Source organism: Mirounga angustirostris, unplaced genomic scaffold (assembly GCF_029215605.1).
Source record: "Mirounga angustirostris isolate CCGP_5_RB_7025 unplaced genomic scaffold, mMirAng1.0.hap1 SCAF_11, whole genome shotgun sequence".
NCBI lineage: Eukaryota > Metazoa > Chordata > Mammalia > Carnivora > Phocidae > Mirounga > Mirounga angustirostris.
Window position 1 is genome coordinate 97,671,345 of NW_026991719.1, and position 20,984 is coordinate 97,692,328.

The following is a 20,984-nucleotide window of genomic DNA, read 5'->3' on the forward strand; positions in this document are numbered from 1 at the left end:
TATTTGACACAGAGAGAGAGAGAGCACACAAGCAGCAGGAGAGGGAGGAGAAGCAGGCTCCCTGTGGAGCAGGGAGCCTGATGTGGGGCTCGATCCCAGGAGCTTGGGATCATGATCGGAACCGAAGGCAGACACTTAACGGACTGAGCCACCCAGGCGCCCTTATTTTATTTTCTAAAAGATTTATTTGTTTATTTTAGAAAGAGAGTGGTGGGAAGAGCAGAGGGAGAGAGAATCTCAAGCAGACTCCCTGCCGGGTGCAGAGCCAGATGCAGGGCTTGACCAAGAGAACCAAGAGAAGGACACTTAACCAACTGAGCTACCCAGGCGCCCCTCTCTGGTTACTTTAATAGTTTGTATATCTTCTATTGACCTTGAATAATATCTTTTACCTTTTATTGTCATATTCATTATCTTTTATTTTTACACATCCCATCATGTTGTGTTCCTTACTTTTTTCTTGACTGCAATAGGTTGGGGTGTGGTTTGGCTTAGAGCATACTATCATGGTCCAATTTCCCATATTACATATAACTGGTTGAGGAAGCATGGAGGCCATGGTCATGGCTACTCGTAACACAGGTTCATGCAAACATCTAGCAGTAATAAATGTAATTTGGTCCGTTCTACTAGCATATCCTTTTTTTTTTTTTTTAAGATTTTATTTATTTATTTGACAGAGAGAGACACAGCGAGAGAGAGAACACAAGCAGGGGGAGTGGGAGAGGGAGAAGCAGGCTTCCCGCCGAGCAGGGAGCCCGATGTGGTGCTTGATCCCAGGACCCTGGGATCGACCTGAGCCAAAGGCAGACACTTAAGGACTGAGCCACCCAGGCGCCCCCTACTAGCATATCCTTAAGAACATGTTTTTCTTTTCTCTTAAGGGGGCTCTCTATAGCCTATGGGCTCTATTCTTACTTTTGATATTGGAGAACTGCAAAAGTGTGGTAACCCAACATCATATTCTTTTTTAAGTGCCAATGTATTAAAAGTATTAATACATTTAATAAAATGTATTAAATCTGATAGCATTTTTCAAGTAAGTCAAGGCTACCTCTTTTATTTATTTATTTATTTATTTATTTATTAATATTTTATTTATTTATTTGACAGAAAAAGAAAGAGTGCACAAGCAGGGGGAGCGGCAGGCAGACGGAGAGAGAGAAGCAGGCTCTCCGCTGAGCAGGGAACCCGATGCGGGGCTCGGTCCCAGGACCCTGGGATCATGACCCGAGCCAAAGGCAGACGCTTAACTGACTGAGCCACCCAGGCGCCCCAAGGCTACCTCTTGAGTCTCTGTCCATCTAACTTCCCTATTCTTCCTAGTTATATCATAGATAGGTTTTCATATCATCCCTACATGTAGTATGTGGTGTTTCCAATATCCAAACAGTCTTACCAGTTTATGAGCTTCTTTTGTGGTAGGAGATGTTATGTAGTTTATCTTGTTCATGACTGGGTTTGGTATTTTTCTACCTTCAGAGAACCAAATTATGTCTAGAAATTTTACTGTAGTGTGGGGTCTGTGGACCTTACGTGGGTTAATTGTCCATCCTCTGAGTGTAAGGAATTCAATTCACCCAATTTTGACCTTAATCTGTTCTTCCACGTTATTACCATAAATAAGGATGTCATTAATAGAGGAAATAATGGTTTGTTTATGTGTTGTGTTTTCCTGAAAGGCCTGGATGTCTTGTGTTAGAAGGTGGTGGGGTTTTGTTGGATTGTTAAGGTATCCTTGTGGTAACATAGTAAACTGATATTGTCTGCCTTCCCATGTGAATGCAGTCATGGGTTGATCTTCCTCATCAATTGGAATAGCAAAGAAAATGTCAGATAAGTCTATCACTGTATATTAAGTTCCGGATCCAGTGGTGCTGTAGTTTGTGATAGTGCCTATGTTTGGGAGTGTTCCCTCAATTTTGGGAGGGTGTCTGTTTAAATTCCTATAATTTACTGTAAATCTGTGTGATCCATCTAGCTTTTTAACAGGCAAGATTGGGTGAAAATAGTAGGAACAATAATTTGTTCCTATAATAGTTCCTGAATTTGGTTCTTAACTTGAATATGTCCTCCCTTAAGATTATAGTGGGGTATATTTGTTATTTTAAATGGGGTGAGCAGGGTGCCTGGGTGGCTCAGTTGGTTAAGCAACTGCCTTTGGCTCAGGTCATGATCCCAGGGTCCTGGGATCAAGTCCCACATCGGGCCCCCTGCTCAGCAGGGAGCCTGCTTCTCCCTCTGCCTGCCGCTCCCCCCTGCTTGTGCTCTCTCTCTCACTCTCTCTCACTCAAATAAATAAAAATAAAAATAAATAAATGGGGTGGGCTGTTTAATTGCAGTTCATTTTGGTATAGCTAAGGTATTCTGTGGAATGGTTATATCTTTGTTGTTTACATCTTGTATTATTACATTTATTTCAAGAATGTTTTCTAAATTGGGCCCTACAAGGCATTTGTCCTTATGGGTGGTATATCGTTAGTTAAGAGTGTATGTACCCATGTCCCATGGGATTAATTTTCCTCCTAATCCTTCAATTAGTCTCTTTGATTGGTAAAGTTTTCTAAATTAGTAGGTTATCCTTGTATCATTGTTACTTGAGACCCTGCATCTAACAGCATAGTAGTATATGTAATATTTTTATTTATAAAAGGCGTTTTATAGATATGGGCACTGTAACAGGGATAATTGTCTCTGATTTGGGCAAAGAGATGGAGTCCCTGTATGGGGCTCATGGGGCTTTCTGCCTTTCACCTGTCAGTGGCATGTCTATTTATGGGACTAGGTTTTATAATGGGGTAGTATTTACAATAAATGGATTCATGGGTCTACATGTTGGTTTATTTTCTGTTGGTCTATTTCCCCCCAAAAATGGGTGTTTCCATCTTTCTGCCGCTATAAATAGTTTCTGGGGTTCTTATTTGGATTAAAGGTCTCCTGTATTTCTGGCACTTTCAAATACTGTAAATAGTGCTGTTCTATCCTGTGGAGGTGCAGCTGTTAAAATGACCTTTTAAATTGATTCTCTTGTGGGGCGCCTGGGTGGCTAAGTTGTTGAGTGTCTGCCTTAGGTTCGGGTCATGATCCCAGGGTCCTGGGATCCAGCCCCGCATCGGGCTCCTTGCTCGGCGGGAAGCCTGCTTCTCCCTCTCCCACTCCCCCTGCTTCTGTTCCCTCTCTCGCTGTCTCTCTCTCTGTCAAATAAATAAATAAAATCTTAAAAAAAAAAATAAATTGATTCTTTTGCTACTGTGTGTAGTAGTGAGGGTGTCTGTCCCCTATCATAAATCGTAGTTAATGGTCCTAATCTCATTACATTAGTAGCTTCCCCTGCTGTTTTTCATTGAGATGTTTTATGGGGTAATGTATTAGGTATAGGTCATGTTAATCTCCAGGTTGCTGCTGTCCAGTCAGAGATCTTTGTATATTAATATACTTTTTCCCAAATGCTCTAAGGTGTTCATTAAATTTAGCATCAGTGGTAATGGGTCTGAGTTTCGGTTTCTGCTCCTGTGAGGATCAGGTTGTGTCCTCTTTTGGACTATAAATGTAGTAGCCACTGGGTTTCTGTGTTAAAATCAGTTTGTTGGAATTCTATTCTAATTTTTGTCATTTCTTGTCTAGTATAAGCTCTCTCATCAGTGATTCTGATCGGTTCTATATTTTCATTTGTTGTAGTTTTGTCTATTTTCATAGGTCTGGTTTCTAGTAAGTTAAAATTTACCAGGGTCAAAAGGGTTAAAGTAATCATCATTGTTGGGGTGTGGATTGGTGTTATTAGGAGCAAAAAGGTCTAGGTTTCTTCCTACTCTGGAGATTACTTTACATACTAGTACTTTTCCTCATAGTCGTCAGTATCTGTGTTACTAAATATTCCTAATAAGAGTGATGGAATTTCTTCCTTATGTGCTTTTTTTTTAAAAGAAAGCGATTATTAAAAAAAAAAAAGAAAGCGATTATTTTATAAATCATAATAAATGTATGTTATTCATCCTTATTAAAAGACAGATTGACAGGTTATAACTTAAAATGTCCAGTAACATGCTGGGTTTTGTTGATGTTTTGGCTTCTTCATAGTCTTTTTTTATATACATAATATATTAGGTATATAAAATATTTATATACAATATATATATAGGCCTAGGCCTATAACCTAGTGATTTGACAATTCTATACATTACTAAGTGCTCACCATAGTAGTGTAGTTACCATCTATCACCATACAAAGTTATTATAATATTATTGACTATATTCTCCATGCTGTACCTTTAATCCCTGTGACTTATCCATTTTACAAGTAAAAACATATACCTCTTAATTTTCCTCAAACATTTTGCCCAACCTCCAGACCCCCTTATGTGCTCTTTTGTTTTACTTTAAAAAATACTGTTTATATTTTTGTATGAAAATAATGGCTGTACTACCATGTTACAAACATGTACTACCATGTTTACATACATGTTTACATATTCATTCAATAATGAATCACTTCTAAATCTTTTAAAGAACATGCAAACATTGGGGCACCTGGTGGCTCAGTCGTTAAGCGTCTGCCTTCGGCTCAGGTCATGATCCCAGGGTCCTGGGATCGAGCCCCGCATCGGGCTCCCTGCTCTGCGGGGAGCCTGCTTCTCCCTCTCCCACTCCCCCTGCTTGTGTTCCCTCTCTCGCTGTGTCTCTCTCTGTCAAATAAATAAATAAATCTTTTAAAAAAAAAGAACATACAAACATTAAAACACTGATTGATTATAGAAAGTAGAGTGGAGAGGGACGCCTGGGTGGCTTAGTTGGTTAAGCGTCTGCCTTCGGCTCAGGTCATGATCCCAGGGTCCTGGGATTGAGTCCCTCATCAGGTTCCTTGCTTAGTGGGGAGTCCGCTTCTCCCTCTGCATGCTGCTCCCTCTGCTTGTGCTCTCTCTCTCTGACAAACAAATAAATAAAATCTTAAAAAAGAGTAGTGCTCGCTTCGGCAGCACATATACTAAAATTGGAAGGATACAGAGAAGATTAGCATGGCTCCTGTGGAAGGATGACATGGAAATTCTTGAAGTGTTCCATATTTTTTAGGAATAGCATGGAGGACATTAGGAGAAGGAAGGGAAAAATGAAGGGGGGTGGAATCAGAGGGGGAGATGAACCATGAGAGACTATGGACTCTGGGAATCAAACTGAGGGTTTTAGAGGGAAGGGGGGGTGGGGGGGATGGGTGAGCCCAGTGATGGGTATTAAGGAGGGCATGTATTGCATGGAGCATTGGGTGTTATATGCAAACAGTGAATCATGGAACACTACATCAAAAACTAATGATGTACTGTATGGTGACATAACATAATAAAAAAATTATAAAAAATAAATATAGAGGGGCGCCGGAGTGGCTCAGCCGTTAAGCATCTTACCTTCGGCTCAGGTCATGGTCCCAGGGTCCTGGGATCGAGCCCCGCATCGGGTTCCCTGCTCCACGGGAGGCCTGCTTCTCCCTCTCCCACTCCCCCTGCTTGTGTTTCCTCTCTCTCTGTGTCTCTCTCTGTCAAATAAATAAATAAAATCTTAAAAAAATAAAAATAAAAATAAAAAATAAAAATAAATAAATAAATATAGAAAAAAAGAGTAGAGTGGAGGGAAAAAACCATTAGCTATCATTTTCATTAAAGAGAAGCACTCTGAGGAGAATCAAATCAGTTAGTAATATTCATCTATATTGCAAAATAATACATAGAAAAGTTAGTGATCATACTGATTTTATTACTTTTTCTAAGCCATTTTATCTCTCTCACAGTCAATGCAAAGAAATAAAACAATATAAAGAAAAATATGTCCTCATTATTATTCACAATAAAAAAGGTCTGCTTCATTCTACAGGCCTGGGCATATTGTATAATATGGACCACTTAATGGCTCAAGTGGATCAAAGTACCATTTTGATTCTTACTTACTGAATAGAATTTCATCCGTATTTGGTGATAGGACTAGCTCCATGGTAGCTGTGATGTATTGAATCATTTCTTTGGTATCCCCAGATCTCACATTAAGTAAAAAAGACCCTACTCAAGAAAAGATAACAATCAGTCTGTCCATAAATTATATCCACAGGCTCCTTCTATTTACTTACTTATTTATTTAGAGTGCGTGACGGGGGGAGGGGCAGAGGGAGAGGTAGAGAATCCTCAAGCAGCCTCTGTGCTGAGCATGGAGCCCTATGTGGGGTTCGATTCCAGGACCCTGAAATCACAACTAGAGCTGAAATCAAGAGTCAGTCACTTCACCGACTGAGCCACCCAGAAACCCAGGCTCTTTCTTTAGTGTAAGGTGGGAAAAGGGGCCCTTTCTGGAGTACATGGATGCAAGTATTGTTGTGGTTTAAAGATTGCTAAATTGATATTGTGTCTGCTATAAAGAAAATAAGGTGTACATCAAAACGACTGCCAGATTAAGAAACTTCCACAGCATGTCTCAGTTCTTCAAATAATTGAGCAAGTTCCTTTTCTAGGCTGATAATCTGGTATTCACATTGCTGCTGCCGATGAGACTCATCACCAGAGGTAAACGATTCAGTTGAACCAGCTGGTAGCTGTTATGATAACAGATGATACTTTAAAAAAAAATTTTTTTTAAAGATTTTATTTATTTATTTGACAGAGAGAGACACAGCGAGAGAGGGAACACAAGCAGGGGGAGTGGGAGAGGGAGAAGCAGGCTCCCCACCGAACAGGGAGCTTGATGATGCGGGGCTCGGTCCCGGGCCCCTGGGATCACGACCTGAGCCGAAGGCAGACGCTTAACGACTGAGCCACCCAGGTGCCCCTAAACAATTTTTTTTAATTTTTAATTTTTTTTGAGAGAGTGTGCGTGAGCAGGGGTAGGGGCAGAGGGAGAGAAAGAATCTCAAGCAGGCTCCACACTCAGCACAGAGCCTGATTTGGGGCTTGATGGCAGGACCCTTAGATCATGACCTGAGTCGAAATCAAGTCAGTTGCTTAACTGAGTAAGCCACCCAGTGCCCCGTTAACAGATGATACTTTCATTTTTTGAAAGTTCAAGTTTGCTCTCTTGGTCTGTTGCAAGGGCAAAGTAGATAAGAAACTGGGTATCAAAGAAAGCTTTGGACCATTGTCATGGCTACTTTAATAACAGGTACGCCATCTCTAACTGATGCAACAATAGCATGGAGCCCTTCAACATGTAGTAATTTATTTATTTTATTTTATTTTATTTATTTATTTGTCAGAGAGAGAGAGCACACAAACAGGCGGAGCTGCAAGCAGAGGAAGAAGCAGTCTCCCGGCTGAGCAGGAAGCCCGATTTGGGACTCAGTCCCAGGACCTCAGGATCATGACCTGAGCTGAAGGCAGACACTTAACTGACTGAGCCACCCAGGCGTTCCTGTAGTAATTTTTTAAATTAAGTGTTTAATTTCAATTCCAGTATAGTTAACATAGAGTGTCATATTAGTTTTCGGTGTACAATATAGTGATTCAACAATCCCATACATCACCCAGTGCTTATCAGGACAAGTGTACTCCATAATCCCCATCATCTATTTCACCCATCACCCCTCCCCCACTTCCCCTCCAGTAACCATCAGTTTGTTCTCTGTAGTTAACAGTCTGTTTCTTGGTTTGCCTTTCTATTTTTTTCCTTTCCTTATTTGTTTTGTTTCTTAAATTCCACATATGACTGAAATTATATATTTGTATTCTTCTGACTGACTTATTTTACTTAGTATTATACTCTAGCTCCATCCATATTGTTGCAAATGGCAAGATTTCATTCTTTTTTATGAATGAGAAATACTCCATTGTATATATATACCACATTTTTTATCCATTCATCTATCAGTGGAGACTTGAGCTACTTTCATAATTTGGCAATTGTAAAAAATGCTACTATAAACATAGGGGTGCATGTATCCCTTTGAATTAGTGTTTTTGTATTTTTCAAGTAAATACCCAGTAGTGCAACTGCTGGATCATAGGGTAGTTCTATTTTTAACTTTTTGAGGAATCTCCATACTGTTTTACACACTGGCTGCACAAATTTGCATTCCCACCAACAGTGCAAGAGGGTTCCTTTTTCTCCCAAGTGCTTGCCAGTACCTATTGTTTCTTGTGTTTTTGATTTTAGCCATTCTGACAGGTGTGAGGTGATATCTCATTGTGGTTTTGATTTACATTTTCCTGAAGGATGTTGTACTTTGTCCGATCCTTTTTTCTGTGTCTATTGAGATGGTCATATGGTATTTATCCTTTCTCTTCTTTTTTTAAAAGATTTTATTGGGCATATTCTGTTTTTTTTTTAAAGATTTTATTTATTTATTTGACAGAGAGAGCAAGAGAGCACAAGCAGGGGGAGTGGGAGGCAGAGGGAGAAGGAGAAGCAGGTTCCCTGCAGAGCAGGGAGCTCCATGTGGGGCTCGATCCCAGGACCCTAGGATCATGACCTGAGCCGAAGGCAGACGCTTAACCGACTGAGCCACCCAGGCGCCCCTATGCTTTCTCTTCTTGATGTGATGTATCACATTGATGTATTTGCAATCATTGAACCACCCTTGCATCCTGGCAATAAATCCCACTTGATCGTGGTGGATGATTTTTTAAAATGTATTGTTGGTTTCAGTTTGCTAGTTTTTCATTTAATATTTTTACATCTATGTTTATCAGAGATATTGGCCTGTAGTTCTCTTTTTTGTGGTGTATTTTCTAGTTTTGGTATCAGGGTGGTACTGGCCTTATAGAATGAATTTGGAAGTTGTCCTCCTCTATTTTTTGGAGTAGTTTGAGAATAGGTATTAACTCTTCTCTCTCTTTTTTTAATTATTTATTTTAGAGGGGAGCGGGAAGGGCAGAGGGAGAGGGAGAGAGAATCTTAAGTGGACTCCATGCTGAGTGTGGAGCCTGACATGGGGCTCAATCCTACAACCCTGGGATTACTACCTGAGCCAAAACCAAGAGTTGGACACTTGACTTACTGTACCACCCAGGTGCCCCAGGTAGTAACTCTTCTTTAGATGTCTGATAGAATTTGCCTATGAAGCTGTCTGGTCCTGAACTATTATTTGTTGGGAGTTTTTTTTATTACTGATTAAATTTCATTGCTGGCAATCACTCTGTTCAAATTTTCTAATTCTTCCTGCTTCAGTTTTGGTAGTTTATGTGTTTCTAGGGATTTATTCATTTCTTCTAGGTTGTCCAATTTATTTGGCATATAATTTTTCATAATATTCTCTTAATCCTGTGTATTTCTGTGGTGTCAGTTATTTCTCCTTTTTTATTTCTGATTTTTAAAAAATATTTATTTATTTATTTTTTTAAAAGATTTTATTTATTTATTTGACAGAGAGAGAGTGAGAGAGCACACGCAGGGGGAGCAGCAGAGGCAGAGAGAGAATCAGGTTCCCCACTGAGCACGGAGCCTGATGTGGGCCTTGATCCCAGGACCCTGGGATTATGACCTGAGCCGAAGGCAGACGCTCAACCAACTGAGCCACCCAGGCACCCCTATTTCTGATTTTTTTTTTTAACTTGGGTCCTTTTTTTTTTTTTTTTAATGCATCTGGCTAGACGTTTATAAATTTTGTTGATCTTTCAAAGAAGTAGCTCTTGGTTTCATTGATCTGTTTTATTGTCTTGCTAGTTTCTATATCATTTATTTCTGCTCTGATCTTTATTATTTCCTTCCTTCTGTTGGTTTTAGGTTTTGTTTGTTCTTTCTTAGCTCCTTTAGATTATGTTGTTTATTAGAGATTTTTCTTGCTTCTTGAGGTAGGCCTGCATTGGTATAAAGTTCCCTCTTAGAACTGCTTTTGCTGCATTCCAAAGATCTTTGGCTATTCTGTTTTCATTTTCATTTATTTCCATATAATTTTTTTAATTTCAAATTTGATTTGTTGGTTGAGCCATTCATTGTTTAGTAGCATCTTATTTAACCTCTATGTATTTGTGCTCTTTCCAGATTTTTTCTTGTCGTTCATTTCTAGTTTCATAGTGCTATGGTCAGAAAAGATGCATGGTATGACTTTGATCTTTTTGAATTTGTTGACACTTGTTGTGTGGCCTAATACGTGATCTGTTCTGGGAATGTTTTGTGTGCACTTGAAAAGAAAGTGTAGGGGTGCCTGGGTGGCTTAGTCGGTTAAGCGTCCAACTCTTGGTTTTGGCGCAGGTCCTGATCTCATGGGTGGTGAGATAGAACCCTGTCTCCAGCTCCATGCTCAGCAGGGAATCTGCTTGAAGATTCTCTCCCTCTGGACTTTACCCCACTTGCATGTGTGCACTCTGTCTCTCTCTAAAAAATAAATAAATAATTTTTAAAAAGTAGGCTAATACTGTACTAAAACATTGTTTTAACAGAGAAAAAACAAATCATAATTTTGTACCAGTGTACTTTTGATATTAAAACTCATTTTATTTAGTTAAATTTATTCCAATTTTAGCTAGTCCTGATCGTGTATAAGATTACTTTCCAAAGATTCCTTTTTTTTTTTAAGTAGGCTCCACACCCAGAGTGGAGCTCAACACGGCCCTCAAACCCACCATCCTGAGATTAAGACCCGAGCCGAGACCAAAAGTTTGAATGTTCAACTGACTGAGCCACCTAGGTGCCCTCACCTTTCTTAAACATTTATTTATTTTCTTTAGTAATCTCTATACCCAACATGGGGCTTGAACTCATGACCCTGAAATCAAGAGTTGCATGCTCTTCCAACTGAGCCAGCCAGGTGACCCCCAAAGATTCCTTTTTCATAAACCTTCTACAACTTTTTTTTTTTTTTAAAGACTTTATCTATTTATTTGAGAGAGAGAGAGGGCGGGTGTGTGAGTAGGGGAGGGACAGGGGAAAAAGAGAGAATCTCAAGGACTCTGTGCTGAGTGCAGAGCCTGACTCAGGGCTTGATCCCAGGACCCTGATATCATGACCCCAGCGGAAATCAACAGTCAGACGCTCAACCGACTGAGCCACCCAGGTGCCCCTACAACTTTCTTTTTTACATTGAGATTTTGTGCTGTTTTCCCTCTTCCCCACCTCCCTTTAGGAAAAAAATTACTTTATTTTCACTCAATAAAATGCATTTCCATTCCTCATACCTTCTTTTACTGAAAACATACATCTTACTTTTTTTCATATGGAGTTGTTTCCCTTATTTTTTTAGTAGCTTTAACCACATGTTAATTGGAATTCTTAACTCTTAGAAACCTTTAGTCCTAGTGAAAACAAAGTAGTAAGCAAATGTGAATTGTCTGTTATAGCAGCATTCTTTAGATTGGCAAATTTATGAATACATTTCATGATTTCTAGAAACGTATGCTTCTTTATAGTACAACCTTTCAATAAAGGATGAAAATTATTTACTAATAGTCCCAAATTTATCTTTACTTTCTCTTTAATTGGGAAGACAAAAGTAGATAAATCTATGCTCAGTAATTAATGTTTTATTATTTTATCTTATTTGGAAATAATGTAGATATTTAATGAATTTAACTTAACACCTCACTTAACCTAAAAGCAAAAGTTTAAGGTTTCAGGTTACCAAAATGATCTGAGCAAACATTTAAAAAGTTTACCTACAAACCTTTTTTTTAATTTACACCTTTTCCAATTTATTTGTTCTTTTTTTTTTTTTTTAAGATTTTATTTATTCATTCATGAGAGACAGAGAGACAGAGAGAGAGGCAGAGGGAGAAGCAGGCTCCCAAGGAGCAGGGAGCCCGATGCGGGACTCGATCCCAGGACCCTGAGATCATGACCTGAGACGAAGGCAGACGCTTAACCGTCTGAGCCACCCAGGCGCCCCTCCAATTTATTTGTTCTTAACACTTATGTTTAGATTGCCCACAAAAACTCCGTTAGACATCAGACAAAGTCAACCATTATTTTTTTAGTTATTTATTGCTGAGAAATTTTGTAACAGATGTAACATGGATTAATTTGGTTTTAAATAAACCCAGGCAGAATAAAGGTTTTATATTTAATGCTAATAACTCTAAATGATATAAGAAGTGGTTGCGGTTTGGAGCTGATGGCCAAGAAAGAATTCTTGAGACTTTTTTGGTGCAAAAAGTTGGTTTTATTAAATCACTGGGATGGGACCTGTCGGCAGAAAGATGTGCACTGGGGTCATGAAAAGTGGCTGACTACATACTTTCAAGTTGGTACGGGGTTAGGGATAGCTTAATTCTGAAAGAATTTTGGAAGCAAGGTTTCCAGGACCTTGAGGGGGCCAGCTATCTTTAGGAAAAGGTCATTTACTATGTCTAGTAAAACCCTAATCGTGAGACCCTTCAGATATATCTCAGTGGGCCATTTGCTTAGGGGATGATTACAAACATATATCTTGGGGGTTAGAGATAAAGGAAGTTTCCAAAGGAATTTTTGTATGTTAAAGTAGACTCAGGATACTGGGGGGCGGGCTAAGATTGCCTTTTGCCCTTAGGAAACCATCAACGTTGAGGCAGTTGAGTTCCTAGAAGAAGGTCTCCCTGCTTCAAGGACTTGTCAATGGGCTGTAGGAATTAAGGAAACTTAATTTTTTTCTTTTCCCTTTACTTCCCACATCATAAAGACATGTCTATTTTTGGGGCACCTGGGTGGCTCAGTTGTTAAGCGTCTGCCTTCGGCTCAGGTCATGGTCTCAGGGTCCTGGGATCGAGCCCCACATCGGGCTTCCTGCTTGGTGGGAGGCCTGCTTCTCCCTCTCCCACTCCCTCTGCTTGTGTTCCCTCTCTTGCTGAGTGTCTCTCTGTCAAAAAAAAAAAAAGACATGTCTATTTTAATTAAACCAACAACATTAAATTAGCTTTAATACTTAATATTTTCTAGGGCGCCTGGGTGGCTCAGTCGTTAAGCGTCTGCCTTCGGCTCAGGTCATGGTCCCAGGGTCCCCACATCGGGCTCCCTGCTCAGCGGGGAGCCTGCTTCTCCCTCTCCCGCTCCCCCTGCTTGTGCTCTTTCTCTCTCTGTTAAATAAATAATAAATCTTTAAAAAAATACTGAATATTTTCCAAGATCACGTGAACCTGAAATTCATTTGGATGGTCTTTATTTTATTGTTGGGAATTTTTATGAATACTAAATTTATATAAGCATGTAATTTTCTAGAAGCCAATTAAAGTTCTTTTACAAATTCATTTTAGCAATATCATTGGGAGGTAGAAAGATATCTCACATTTACTGTGTGTGTGTGTATAGACAACATAAACACTATATACAATATACAAAGATATTATAGCTTTTGTTTGTACTAGTATCTTTGTCTCTTTTTTAAGATTTTATTTATTTATTTGACAGAGAGAGAGAAAGCACAAGTGGGCAGAGCAGCAGGCAGAGGGAGAGGGAGAAGCAGGCTCCCCGCCAAGCAGAGAGCCCAATGCAGGGCTTGATCCCTGGGATCATGACCTGAGCCCTGAGCGGAAGGCAGACGCTTAACCAACAGAGCCACCTAGTCGCCCCAGTACTAGTATCTTTGGAGATGACATTATAGGCCCAATTTCCAAGTATCTTTCTCTATTTCTGCTGAAAAACTTCTCCCTTAAATTTGCATTTGAAAGAATGGCTCTTAGGTCCTAGAGAAGATGGAGAGGGGGAGAAAATATACATCACAAAGGCACTGAGAAAGTACCTGCATTTTCTCTAAGGTGGTGTTTTTTGGGGGCATATTTGCCTGTTATCAGAGGTGCTAGAATGTGGGCACAGGAGCCTTTCTTTGCAGTTCTAATTTTTAGAAGTCCTCTCCCTCCGCTCTATTCTTCAGTCTCCGGTGATTCTGGGCTGCGTTTGCATTTCAAAATCATGATAAGATTTATAATTTCAAGGGAAAGAGAAAGAATGCAGATTTTTTTCTGAGAGTTTCAAGGTAATTGGTATTTAATATTTTCTTTCTGTTTTCTTAAGTGCCAAACAATTTGGTCTAATATTCTAATATAGTATCTTTATAATACCTACAAGTATTTTGAGAGGAATAGTTGAGGTTTGGGGGTTGGTAAAGATAGGTGTGTTTTGATTTGTTTCTGGAGTTGCATTTCTGGTTTTGTATAGATTTGCAAGATAAAGACAGTTGTTTCTAATTCCCCCAAAGAACTGGATTACTGCCTGACTATCTGGAGATTGACCTGCTTCTTTAAAGTTGCTTCCACCAGGGAGATTGTTAACTAAAGTGGGAATTAGAAGATTTATGTTTTTGTAACGTCTGTATAAAGCATCTTAACAAAAACCTTCTCTCTGAGTGTGCAGTTCAACCTCGGCTTCTGTTAGCCCCTGAATATTGGCCTTTAGCTGATCACTTGTTCCTCTGTGATGGTGTGGGGCGGGTGGTTGTGAATGGCCACTAATCTAATTGGTCTCAATTTTTGAAAAATAAATTTATTTAAATTCATCTCTAAATTTGGTAAAATCTTCTCAGAGGAGAGGTTTAAAGGGCTTTATAATTTAAAGGATCTGCTGCTATCCGGAGGACATGAAATTTATTTTTGGTGGGGGTCTAGGATGTGTCTGCAAAGGATGTTGCATAGGAATGCCTGAAGCTGGCAGAGATTGACTACAGAGCCCTAGAAGATGGGAGCAAAATGAGCCTTACTGCCAGTCTCAGGGGCTTTTGTTCAATTCATTTCTGGTTTTTAGCATTTACATGAGCAACCTGTATACTTTGGGTCTCAACATTAGGCTGGAGGCCATCTAAATTTTGCAAGGGAGGGGAAATTAAAATAGGAAGATGGGGCTGCGTTTCAAGAAGGGGATTTACGTTGGATATAGACATTAATTTTTATTTTAAGTCTAATTTCTTTTCTTTCATCTTGTCAAAGGAGTCCCTAAGGCCAGCTGTTATACTAAGACAGTTGAGAGCACTCTTTAATTTTTTTTCTTTCAAATATAACCAAATTAAAAGATCCATTGTCTGGCCATTGACAAGTAGGATCTATTAATCTTTTATTTATTTATTTATTTTTTAAAGATTTTTATTTATTTAACAGAGAGAGAGAGCACAAGTAGGCAGAGCAGCAGACAGAGGGAGAGGGAGAAGCAGGCTCTCCGCCGAGCAGGGAGCCCGACGTGGGGCTCGATCCCAGTACCCTGGGATCATGACCTGAGCCGAAGGCAGCCGCTTAACCGACTGAGCCACCCAGGCGCCCCATTATTAATCTTTTTTAAAAAATAAAGATTGTATTTATTTATTTGTCAGAGAGAGAGGGAGAGAGCAAGCATAAGCAGGGGGAGCGGCAGGCAGGGCATAAGCAGGCTCCCCGCTGAGCAAGGAGCCCAACGTGGGGCTCAATCCCAGGACCCCAGGATCATGACCTGAGCCAAAGGCAGATGCCCAACTGACTGAGCCACACAGGCGCCCCGGATCTATTAATCTTAATAGTGACTTAAACCAATAAGCCTTTTTAAGGCTTAACTATGGACACAAGAGGCATACCCAAAGACAGTGTAAAAAAAAAGGGCAGCCCAAACAAGGTGCAGAAGTTCACTTCCCAGAGTTGGTCTAAGAAAGCAAAGGCCTTTGTTGTACAGAGGGTTAATTTATCCCAGTATAGCAGGCTTTCACGGTGTCAGGATGGAGGATGTTCTAAGGTGTCAGTCTCAAGCTCCCCCTTCCCAATAAAGGAGTCTTGGAGTTAGGTAGGAAGTGCTCTAACAGCTTTTAAGTGCTTTACCCACGCCCACTAATTTTGTGGCTTTGGCTTTCAAGGTGTCCATTAGCAACAGGCCTTACCTCATGTGCTTCATTAACCCACATCAAAGTTTGTCTAAAGTGACACTGGTCTGATAAGAAATGTGCACTCATCAGTCTGTGAGCTTGCCTTGAACAGCAGGCTTATTAGGGTCTATGCTTGTATTCTTACCCTATCGTTTTTCCTTCTTATGACAAATGATACAACAGACAAAGACAAAGTAAAACAAAGACCATCTCTGGAAAGAAATGGATCGCTACTCTACCAAATTTACTTGAGTCTCTAAGCCCAAGGAACTAGTTCCACAGATATTCTTTCCTGCTAATCTAAATATATATATATAAAAGACTTTTATCAGTCTTGCTTCACTGGACTCCACAGACAGAGATTCCAGGAGGCTGACATGGTAAGAAATCTTATCTTCTCCTGGCTGTATGTCAGATGCCCAAGGATCTGCAGAATTTTTGGAGCAAATATCCAGTGGAAGTTTATCCTGCCAAGTATGGCAACTGTTGGGGAAGAAAAAATTTACTCTTTAAGGGTCTTCTAGCTGGTCTAACAATTAAGTTGACATGAAACATATTAATGGGACAAAATCAGATTTAATTACAAATGTACAGGGAATCCACACAGACATGAGATTCCAGATAGTTGGGCAAAGTGAGGTAAATATGTCCCAGAACTAAAGAGAAGGGAATGGGGTCTGCTACTTGAAAGGGAAGGAAAGCAATTCACAGGAAGATGAAAAAGAGTAAATGTTTGGTAAATAAGTGTTTGTTGAGCCATCTAGAAATAATGGGTCACAGAGAGGACTTTGATCAAACAGGTCTTGTTGGTTCCTCCCTGTCTACCATGTCCTATTATAATGTAGATATCTATATTGATCACTCTCTTTCTGGAAGAAGTCCTCCATCTATATTCTTTGCGACAGTTAGGGGGAAGGTCAAATTTTTTTCCTGAGTCCTTTGGGCATTGATTATTTTCAGCTCAAAATAATCTTCCTGCCAAAGAGGCTCATATTGGGGTGGCCTGCCCTGGGCCCCTACATGTGGAAAATAAAAAACACATACTTAAATAAACGATGGGTCAAATTTAAAAAATACAAAGGAAATTAGAAAATATCTTGATACAAATGAAAAAGTAAACACGCCATATGGAAAATATGAGCTGCAGTGAAAGCAGTGTGGAGATAAATTTACATTTGTAAGCAGTTTATTTATTTTTATATTTAAAATTTTATTATTATTTTTTTTAGAGAGAGGAGGAGAAGAGGAGCAGAGGGAGAGGGAGAGAGACAGAATCCCAAGCAGAGTGCATGCTGAGTGCAGAGCCTGATGCGGGGCTTGATCTCAAGACCCTGAGATCATGACCTGAGCTGAAATCAAGAGTTAGACGCTTAACCACCTGAACCAGCCAAGCTCCCCATCACTCTCTTTCTTTCTTTCTTTTTAAAGATTTTATTTATTTGTCAGATAGAGAAGAGAGAGAGCACAAGCAGGGAGAGTGGCAGGCAGAGGGAGAAGCAGATTCCCCACTGAGCAAGGAGCCAGATGTGGGGCTCCATCCCAGGACCCTGGGATCATGACCTAAGCCTGAGGCAGATGCTTAACCCACTGAGCCACCCGGGTGTCCCACACTCTTATTTCTTATAGGTCTTTCAGATACTCTATTTCTTCTTTTTTTTTTTTTTTTTTTTTTTTTTTTTTTTTTTAAAGATTTTATTTATTTATTTGAGAGAGAGAGAGAATGAGAGAGAGCACATGAGAGGGGGGAGGGTCAGAGGGAGAAGCAGACTCCCTGCTGAGCAGGGAGCCCGATGCGGGACTCGATCCCGGGACTCCAGGATCATGACCTGAGCCGAAGGCAGTCGCTTAACCAACTGAGCCACCCAGGCACCCTACTCTATTTCTTCTTGAGTCAGTTTCACTAGTTTGTCATTTTAGGAATTTGTTCATTTCATCTCTGTTATTTAATTTGTTGGCATACAGTTGTTCGTACTATTCCCTTATAATTCTTCTTTTTATCAGATTATTAGTAATCTCCCATTGTTTACTTCTGATTTTAGTAACTTCTGTTCTCTCTCTCTTTTTTCTTTTTTGGTCAGTCTAGCTAAATGTCAATTTTGTTGACATTTTCAAAGAACCAACTTTGGGTTTCATTGGTTTTCTCTACTCTTAAATTTTCTGTTTCATTAATTTCTGCTCTAACCCTTATTTCCTTTTCTACTTTGAGTTGTTTGTTATTCTAGTTTCTTACGGAGATTGTTGATTTGATATGTTTCTTTTTTAATGTAGGCATTTGCAGCTATAAATTTCCCTCTAAGTACTGCATTTAATGTTTTCATATGTTGTCATTTTCATTCATCTCAAAGTGTTTTCTAATTTCCATTCTGATTTTTTTCTTTGATCCATTGGTTATTTATACTGTTCTTTAATTTTCACATATTTTTACACTGACCAAATTTCTTTATTTTTAATTTCCGTTTCCATGCCGTTGTGATCTGAGACATACTTTGTATGATTTTAATTCTTTAAAATATACTCAGTCCACACAAAGACACATAATTAAAATGTCAAAAATTAAAGATAAAGAATCTTAAAAGCAGCCAAAGGAAAACAGTTACATATAAGAGAACACCCATAAGACTCTTAGCTGATTTTTTAGCAGAACCTTTGCAGGCCAGAAGGGAGTGAGGGGTATGATATATTCAAAGTGCTGAAAGGAAAAACCTACAACCAGGAATACTCTACCCAGCAAAGTTATCATTCAGAATTGAAGGACAATCCCAGACAAACAAAAGTTGAAAGAATTTATACTACTAAACTAGCCTTACAAGAAATGTTAAAAGAACTTTTTTAAGTAGAAAAGAAAAGGCCATAGGCAGAATGAAAAAAATTATGAAAGGAAAAGATTGCAGTGGTAAAAACGTATAGTAAGATTGTAAAGGTAGTAGATCAATCCTTTATAAAGCTAGTATGAAGGTTAAAACAAATGTAGTGAAATCAACTATATCTATGAAAATAAATCAAGAAATAGGAGTCACAGCTTTGGAAGTTATTCCCCATGATCTCCTTATTGACTACAGATAAATGTACAAAAAAAAAGTTGGCTCAGGTCATGATCTCAGGGTCCTGGGATCGAGCCCCACGTTGGGCTCCCTGCTCAGTAGGAAGCCTGCTTCTCCCTCTCCCACTCCCCCTGCTTGTGTTCCTTCTCTCGCTGTGTCTCTCTCTGTCAAATAAATAAAAATCTTAAAAAAAAAAAAGTTAAGGGATACACAAAATAAAATGATGTAAAATATGACATCATTTTCATAAAATGTGGAGGGGGGTAAAAATGTAGTGCTTTTAGAATGTGTTCACACTTTCACACTTGGCAACAATCAACTTAATACAGACTGCTGTACACATAGGATGTTATATACCAACCTCGTAGTAACCAGAAACCTATTAACAGATGCGCAAAAAATAAAGAGAAAGGAATCCAAGCATAACACTAAAGAAAGTCATCACACCACAAGACAAGAGAGCAAGAAAGGAACATAGAAGAACTACAAAATAACCAGAAAACAATTAACAAAATCAAAATAAGTACATACTTATCAGTAATTACTTTAAATGTAAACAGACTACATGTTCTAATCAAAAGACATAGGGTAACTGAATGGGTAGAAAAAACAAGACCCATCTATATGCTGCCCACAAGTGACTCACTTCAGACCTAAAGACACCTACAGAATGAAAGTGAAGGGATGTAAAAAGGTATTTCATGAAAATGGAAACAAGAAAGCTGGGGTGGCAATACTTATATCGGACAAAATAGGCTTTAAAAGAAGGAGTGTATTGAGAGACAAGGGTATTACATAATGATAAAGGGATCAGTTCAACAAGAAGATGTAACAGTTGTAAACATCTATGCACCGAACATAGGAGTACTTAAATATATAAAGCAAATATAAAGGGAGACTTGACAGTAATAATAGGGGACTTTCATGCCCCACTTATATCAATGGATAGATCATCCAAACAGAAATTCAGTAAGGAAACAGTCGCTTCAAATGATGCATTAGACCAGACAGACTTAATAGATAAATACAGAACATTCCATCCAAAAGCAGCGGAATACACATTCTTTTCAAGTACACCTGGAACATTTCCCAGGATAGATCACATTTTAGGCCACAAAACAAGTTTCATTAAATTTAAGAAGACAGAAATGATATCAAACAGATTTTTTAAAAAACAGAAACAGGGGCGCCTGGGTGGTTCAGTCGGTTAAGCGACTGCCTTTGGCCTAGGTCATGATCTTGGAGTCCCAGGATCGAGTCCCGCATTGGGCTCCCTAGTCAGTGGGGAGTCTGCTTCTCCCTCTGACCCTTCTCGTGCACTCTCTCTCTCACTCTCTCTCTCAAATAAATAAATAAAATCTTAAAAAAACCCAAACAGAAACAAACTCATAAATACTGGGAACAAACTGGTGGTTGCCAGAGAGGAGGTTGTGGAGGGATGGGCGGAATGGGTAGAGGGGATTAAGAGGGACAAAATTCCAGTTATAAAATAAACGTTGGGACACCTGGGTGGCTCAGTCAGTTAAGCATCTGCCTTCGGCTCAGGTCATGATCTCTCAGGTCCTGGGATCGAGCCCCACATCGGGCTCCCTGCTGAGCGGGGCATCTGCTTCTCCCTCTGCCTGCCACTCCCCCTGCTTGTGTTCCCTCTCTTTCTCTCTGACAAATAAATAAATAAAAATCTTTTGAAAAATAATAAATGTCACAGGGATGAAAAGTACAGCATTGGGAATATAGTTAGTCATATTAATAACTTTGTATGGTGACAGATGATAAATACACTTATCATGGTGAATATTTTGTAATGTTTATAAATGTCAAATCACTATGTTGTACATATGAAACCAATAGAATATTATTTGTCAACTATACTTCAATTAAAAAACGCTTCAATAAGGTGCTTCCGGCTGCACAGTATTAAGTAGTAAAGTTAGTTTTGTGCCCAGAGTCCATATGCCTCATACTCAGGTGGCTTGCCTTTCCAGGATCTGTTTGCTGAGATCCCTCTGGCTGAAAATAGATCTGCCTTATAAAGCTCTTACTGGGTGCTTGCAGCCTGGTGCTGGGTTGGCCCTCCATAAGGATGGCTGCTGGGGAGGAAACTGAACTTCTGAGTTCTCTGTGACTGCATTTCTCATACTGGATGCCAGGCTGGGTGCTCCCTGGGTCTGCATTCCTTTCCATACCACACAGTGCCCCCTGGTTGGTCCCAGTCTTGTATCCCAGCAGCCAAGGACCTGGGCATCCCTCTACTT

The 20,984-nt window shown here is 39.5% G+C and overlaps 1 long non-coding RNA gene and 1 other non-coding gene across 3 annotated transcripts in view; both read left to right on the forward strand.

Annotated features, from left to right (window-relative positions):
• The window catches only part of LOC123849247 (uncharacterized), a 73,578-nt gene that overhangs the window by 27,658 nt on the left and 24,936 nt on the right, over nucleotides 1-20,984 (forward strand). The window lies entirely within an intron of this gene.
• LOC123851353 (U6 spliceosomal RNA) lies at nucleotides 4,958-5,064 on the forward strand. The gene has a single exon (XR_006792553.1). It is a non-coding gene; the product is annotated as a U6 spliceosomal RNA (small nuclear RNA).